The 6,157-nt window shown below is 41.3% G+C and overlaps 1 long non-coding RNA gene across 1 annotated transcript; it reads right to left on the reverse strand.

Moving 5' to 3' along the window:
- Positions 1 to 3,066: 3,066 nt before the first annotated feature.
- On the reverse strand, positions 3,067 to 5,529 carry LOC110509869. Its single transcript, XR_002471505.2, has 3 exons — positions 5,130 to 5,529; positions 3,726 to 3,816; positions 3,067 to 3,192 (listed from the first exon to the last, which is right to left on the reverse strand). It is a non-coding gene; the product is annotated as an uncharacterized LOC110509869 (long non-coding RNA).
- Between the last annotated feature and the right edge of the window lie 628 nt (positions 5,530 to 6,157).

Raw genomic sequence — 6,157 nt, forward strand, 5'->3', positions numbered from 1 at the left:
GAAACAAAAATGGTTCTTCAAAGGGTTCTCCTTTGGGGACAGCCGAAGAACCCTATTAGGTTTTAGATAGCCACTTTTTTTTATAAGTCTAGTCATATTAGCAACCCATTCTAGTTGTTGCATCTTTCGATTTCCACTCATTGTCAGTTTCTAAAATAGATTTGCACCTGTCACATGAAACCGCTGGCATCAGCTGCCCTTTAGAACAGTGTTTTCCCGCTAATTGCATGTCGGAATATGTTGGAAAATGATGTAGCCTAATACATTGCTTGCTTCATAACAGTAGCTGAACGTTCAAAAATGGCCTACAGTCTCTTGGTTGTGAAACAATGTAGTGGTGCTGTATGAAGTAGACTATTAGTAGTTTGTTAGTTTAACACTACTAATAGTCTACTTCATACAGCACCAATACAACATTAAAATAATTTTCCAGAAAATAACTAGACAATAATATTAAATGAAAACAGAATGTTTAGCCAAGCCATTTCAATGTTCATATTTATTTTTTCAATCGTTATCAGTAGTAAACTAAAAAACGTACTAAATAAATGAATAATCATTTTGAAGACATTTTTGAAGATCCTGGTCTGTCCTGGCAGCAGCCAGGGAGTAGAGTGACAGACAGCTGTACATTGCTTTATAAAATAAGCAACACCAGCTCAGACCAATTCCAGGATCTAATGATAAAGTTTTACAGTTGAAGTTGGAAGTTTACATACACCTTAGACAAATGCAATTAAACTCAGTTTTTCACAATTCCTGACATTTATTCCTAGTAAAAATTCCCTCTCTTAGATCAGTTATGATCAGCACTTTATTTTAAGAAGGTGAAATGTCAGAATAATAGTAGAGAGGATTATTTATTTCAGCTTTTATTTCTTTCATCACATTCCCAGTGGGTCAGAAGTTTACATACACTCAATTAGTATTTGGTAGCACTGCCTATAAAATGTTTAACTTGGGTCAAACGTTTCGGGTAGCCTTCCACAAGCTTCCCACGATAAGTTGGGTGAATTTTGGCCCATTCCTCCTGATAGAGCTGGTGTAACTGAGTCAGGTTGGTAGGCCTCCTTGCTCACACCGGCTTTTTCAGTTCTGCCCACAAATTTTCTATAGGATTGAGGTCAGGGCTTTGTGATGGCCAATCCATTACCTTGACTTTGTTGTCCTTAAGTCATTTTGCCACAACTTGGAAGTATGCTTGGGGTCATTGTCTATTTGGAAGACCCATTTGCGACCAAGCTTTAACTTCCTGACTGATGTCTTGAGATGTTGCTTCAATATATCCACATAATTTTCCAGCCTCATGATTCCATCTATTTTGTGAAGTGCACCAGTCCCTCCTGCAGCAAAGCACCCCCACAACATGATGCTGCCACCCCTGTGCTTCACGGTTGGGATGGTGTTCTGTGGCTTGCAAGCCTCCCCCTTTTTCCTCCTGATGGTCATTATGGCCAAACAGTTCTAATTTTGTTTCATCAGACCAGAAGGCATTTCTCCAAAAAGTACGATCTAAGGCCGTTGCAAACTGTAGTCTATCTTTTTTATGGCGGTTTTGGAGCCGTGGCTTCTTCCTTGCTGAGTGGCCTTTCAGGTTATGTTGATATAGGACTCGTTTTACTGTGGATATAGATACTTTTGTACCAGTTTCCTCCAGCATCTTCACAAGGTCCTCTGCTGTTGTTCTGGGATTGATTTGCACTTTTTGCACCAAAATACATTAATCTCTAGGAGACAAAATGTGTCTCCTTCCTGAGCGGTATGATGGCTGCGTCGTCTTTTGATGTTTATACTTGCATGCTATTGTTTGTACAGATGAACGTGGTACCTTCAGGCGTTTGGAAATTGCTCCCAAGGTTGAACCGGACTTGTGGAGGTTTACACAAAATTGTTTGACGTCTTGGCTGATTTATTTTGATTTTCCCATGATGCCAAGCAAAGAGGCACTGAGTTTGAAGGTAGGCCTTGAAACACACCCACAGGTACACCTCCAATTGACTCAAATTATGTCAATTAGCCTATCAGAAGCTTCTAAAGCCATGACATAATTCTCTGGAATTTTCCAAGCTGTTTAATGCCACAGTAAACTTAGTGTATGTAAACCTCTGACCCACTGGAATTGTGTTACAATTCCACTTTCAAAAAAGTAAGTGAAATAATCTGTCTGTAAACCATTTTTGGAAAAATGACTTGTGTCTTGCGCAAAGTAGATGCCAAAACTGTAGTTTGTTAATTAACAAGAAATTTGTGGATTGGTTGAAAGACGAGTTTTAATGACTCCAACCTAAGTGCATGTAAACTTCTGACTTCAACTGTATGTATTGGCATGTTTTACAGTGTCAAAAATGTTTTTTCTTTGGTTTTTGGCACATTGTTGAAAAGGTTTTTTTGTTGTTTATTTTGTTTTTTTCTCCAGGATCAGGGTGCCCCTAGGTGTGTGGTCCCTGGGGTGATCACCAGGGTTGGGGTAAATTCAATTTAAATTCCAGTAAATTCAGGAAGTACACTTAATTTCCAATTCCAATTATCTTGTATGGTTTTCAGTTAGTAAAATTTGAAATTTGAATTGGAGTTTGGTTAACTTTTTGAATAGACTGAAATTTAATTGGAATTGAAACCTACGCTGGTCGCTCCCATAGCCCTCACACTAGCTCTGCTTCTGACCATGGATCATGTATTTAGTAGAGTGTCAAGAGATATCCATAAATTGTAACTGCACCATCAAAAGACTAGAGTAACTGCATTTCAAGAAGCGCATTCTATTTTTTTTTGTATTGTTTTTATATATGGAAGTACATTCAAATCACATTAGTTGACAACTCAACTTTAACATGAAGTGACATCTTTTGGAACTCAGGGGGTACTCACCATAGACATTCAGTGAAGTATTTGACAAATACATAAAATCAGACTCTCTTAGGATCACTCTGTATTCTCCATTGTCAGCAATGGTCAGTTTCAAGAGCTCCAGAGATCCAGTGCGATGGTCCAGACGGATCCTGCCAACATATCCCTCTCCGGTCACAGGACCTTCAGAACTGAGAAAGTCAACAATGATGACAGGGGTATCACCAAAAGTCCAGACGATTGCACTAAGTGTCGTTGGATTGATGGTGGTTTTGAAAAACACATTTCCTCCCAATGTTCCATTCACAGGTCCAGGAGGAAGCACTTCTAGACCAGCACAATATCCTGAGGAAACAACAGGGCTTGATTATCATGTCTCCAAAACCCCCCAAAAATACTGTAACCAGACAGTTTAGAGTTCTTATGCACTTTTATTTAACTAGGCAAGTCAGTTAAGAACAAATTCTTGTTAACAATGACAGCCTAGGAACAGTGGGTTAACTGCCTAGTTCAGGGGCAGAACAACAGATTTTTACCTTGTCAGCTCAGGGATTCGATCTAGCAACCTTTTGGATACTGGCCTAATGCTCTAACCACTAGGCTACCTGCCACCCTCAAAACTAACCAGTAGGCTACCTGCCGCCCCCAAAATTAATTATAACATAATTATTTTATCAAGACCATTTTGGAAGCCACTGTGGAAGCCATTGTGCCTTGTAGACACATAAATCATGGTCCTACATTTTCAGAAGGATCAAAAAGGGTTTATAAATTATGACATGTTTCACCCCTTGGGTTTAAAATTGTCCCTTGTCAGTGCTTTTAGGGTTAACCTATGTGTGGCTGTATTTCATTGAGTGCAGCAGATAAGGTCTCACCTGAGAGTGTTGCCATGGTAAGAAAGACGACTACAGATGCCACCATCTCTTCTGATGTAACAAATGTCTGTGATTCAGACTACTTCTGTACCTAGAAATAAGTATTGCATAAGAGACAGGGCTTCAATAAAAGTGGTCTACAGTAACATCAAAACCTGATATGAGGAAGGAATATTGAGATAAAAGGTTTTGATGAGTTATATCGCTGCATGAAGGAACAAATGACCAAACTCCACTTTCAGAATACTACAATCCAACTCCACTAAGACTAATAAGGAAGCTTTGTGGGGTTTTACATTCACTGAGCCTGTTGCCCTCAATTGTTTTGCAGGCTTTGACTGATAAAGATAGTAGACTTTGGTCTTTAGGTATTTTCTGATAATAGATTATATATTATATATAACAAAGGTTTGTGCTTTATACTCCTTCTCAAACACTGACATCACTGTAGGATCACTTAGAACCAACACCCAGATTTGTAGGAATGTTAGTTGAGGTAAAATGTACATCTAGGTAGAGTTATTAAAGTGACTATGCATATCTGATAACAAGAGAGAGTAGCAGCGGTGTAAAAGAGGGGGAGTGGGGGGGGGGGCAATGCAACTAGTCTGGGTAGCCATTTGATTAGGTGTTCAGGAGTTGTATGGCTTGGGGTAGGAGCTATTTAGAAGCCTCTGGTCCTAGACTTGGTGCTCCGCTGCCGCTTGCCGTGTGGTAGCAGAGAGAACAGTCTATGACCAGGATGCCTGGAGTCTTTGACAATTTTTAGGGCCTTCCTCTGACACCGCCTGGTATAGAGGTCCTGGATGGCAGGAAGCTTGGCCTCAGTGATGTACTGGGCCATTTGCACGACGCTCTGTAGTGACTTGCGGTCGGAGACCGAGCAGTTGCCATAACCAGGCAGTGATGCATCCAGTCTGACAGATTTGCAGCTATAGAACCTTTTGAAGATCTGAGGACCCTTGCCAAATCTTTTCAGTCTCCTGAGGGGGAATAGGTTTTGTCGTGCCCTCTTCACGACTGTCTAGACTAACAGGTATGTAAACAAATTTGTACATAAAATTGGAAAGAAATAAGCTTTTTATGCAACAATAACATTTCTGTGATCTTTTATTACAGCTCATGAAACATGGGACCAACACTTTACATGTTGCGTTTATGTTTTTGTTGAGTATGCATGGTTTAGTTTAGTTTATTAGGATCCTGGATTTGACCCTTGCCTGTCCTGTCTCTGAGCCGGCCTGCCCGACTACTCTGCCTGACCTGACCCTGAGCCTGTCTGCCGTCCTGTACCTTTGCTCCTCTACTCTGGATTATCGACCCCTGTCTGCCTTGACCTGTCGTTGCCTGCCCCTGTTGCTATAATAAACATTGTTACTTTGACAGTCTGCATCTGGGTCTTACCTTGGTTCCTGATACAATGATAATTGTAGCCTCGTAGTCTGCCAGCCCGTGATTGGTCTGTGTCAGTGATTGGTCTGTGTCAGCACGTGGTCCTGTGTGATGACAAATGTAGTCATCAGAATAGATCACAAATTAATTAAATATCTTGATTTGAACTTTAAAATAATTCAGCGCGGGGATCGAATTTCATAATAATAAAGGCAATCTTGATTTACATAGTCTTTCTTGGGAAGACCATGGCTTTTGTCATTGCTAGGATGCTACGCAGTAGCTGACCTGCAGAGCTCGTGACTTTGCGCTCCAGATCAGACACTGGGGGCCTGGGTTGAACACATTACAGCTAAATTGCCCCTGGTCATACCGGGTCACTCTGACTATGGTGAGAGTGCTGTTGTCATCACCAAGCTGAACTCAATCAATGGCTGTGACCTCAGAGCTGCCATTCAGCCAGCGGTAAGACAGAGGAGGAGCCAGAGGAGGAGCCAGAGGAGGAGCCAGAGGAGGAGCCAGAGGAGGAGCAGGACAGACTGCCAGAGCTGTTAAACTCCACAAAATGTGTTGCGGTGGCAATTATCACCACATTGGAGACGGGCTTGTGTGTTTAAAACAGAATAACTACTTCCTATTTGCTTAGTTGATTGATCCAATGCCACACAGTATAGTGTTTAGCTGTATTTGCACACATCTTTCATCAACATAGCTGAAATGAGCACTTCAGGAGCTGTGCCATGCAGAAGAGCTCAGCTTTCTATGTTGGGGTCATATGAGTTTGCAGCCCAAACCGTTCGGACGCTACAGACAGAGGTTGGCATATCAGCAGGTCCCGACTTCAGACGAGTACCATGAAACTTGTTCTAGCCCGATCCATTCAGACTCTGCAGACGTTTTCATGAGAAGATCGATTTTCGGGATGTCTCATGGTCTAACAAACATCGCTGTAGCTCTGCCACCGCAGATGAGGAAGACACAGCCCATGCAAAAAAACATAACTGTAACTTAATCAGACAGATTTTGATGTTTTTTTTGCT

This window comes from Oncorhynchus mykiss, chromosome 3, assembly GCF_013265735.2.
Source record: "Oncorhynchus mykiss isolate Arlee chromosome 3, USDA_OmykA_1.1, whole genome shotgun sequence".
Lineage (NCBI taxonomy): Eukaryota > Metazoa > Chordata > Actinopteri > Salmoniformes > Salmonidae > Oncorhynchus > Oncorhynchus mykiss.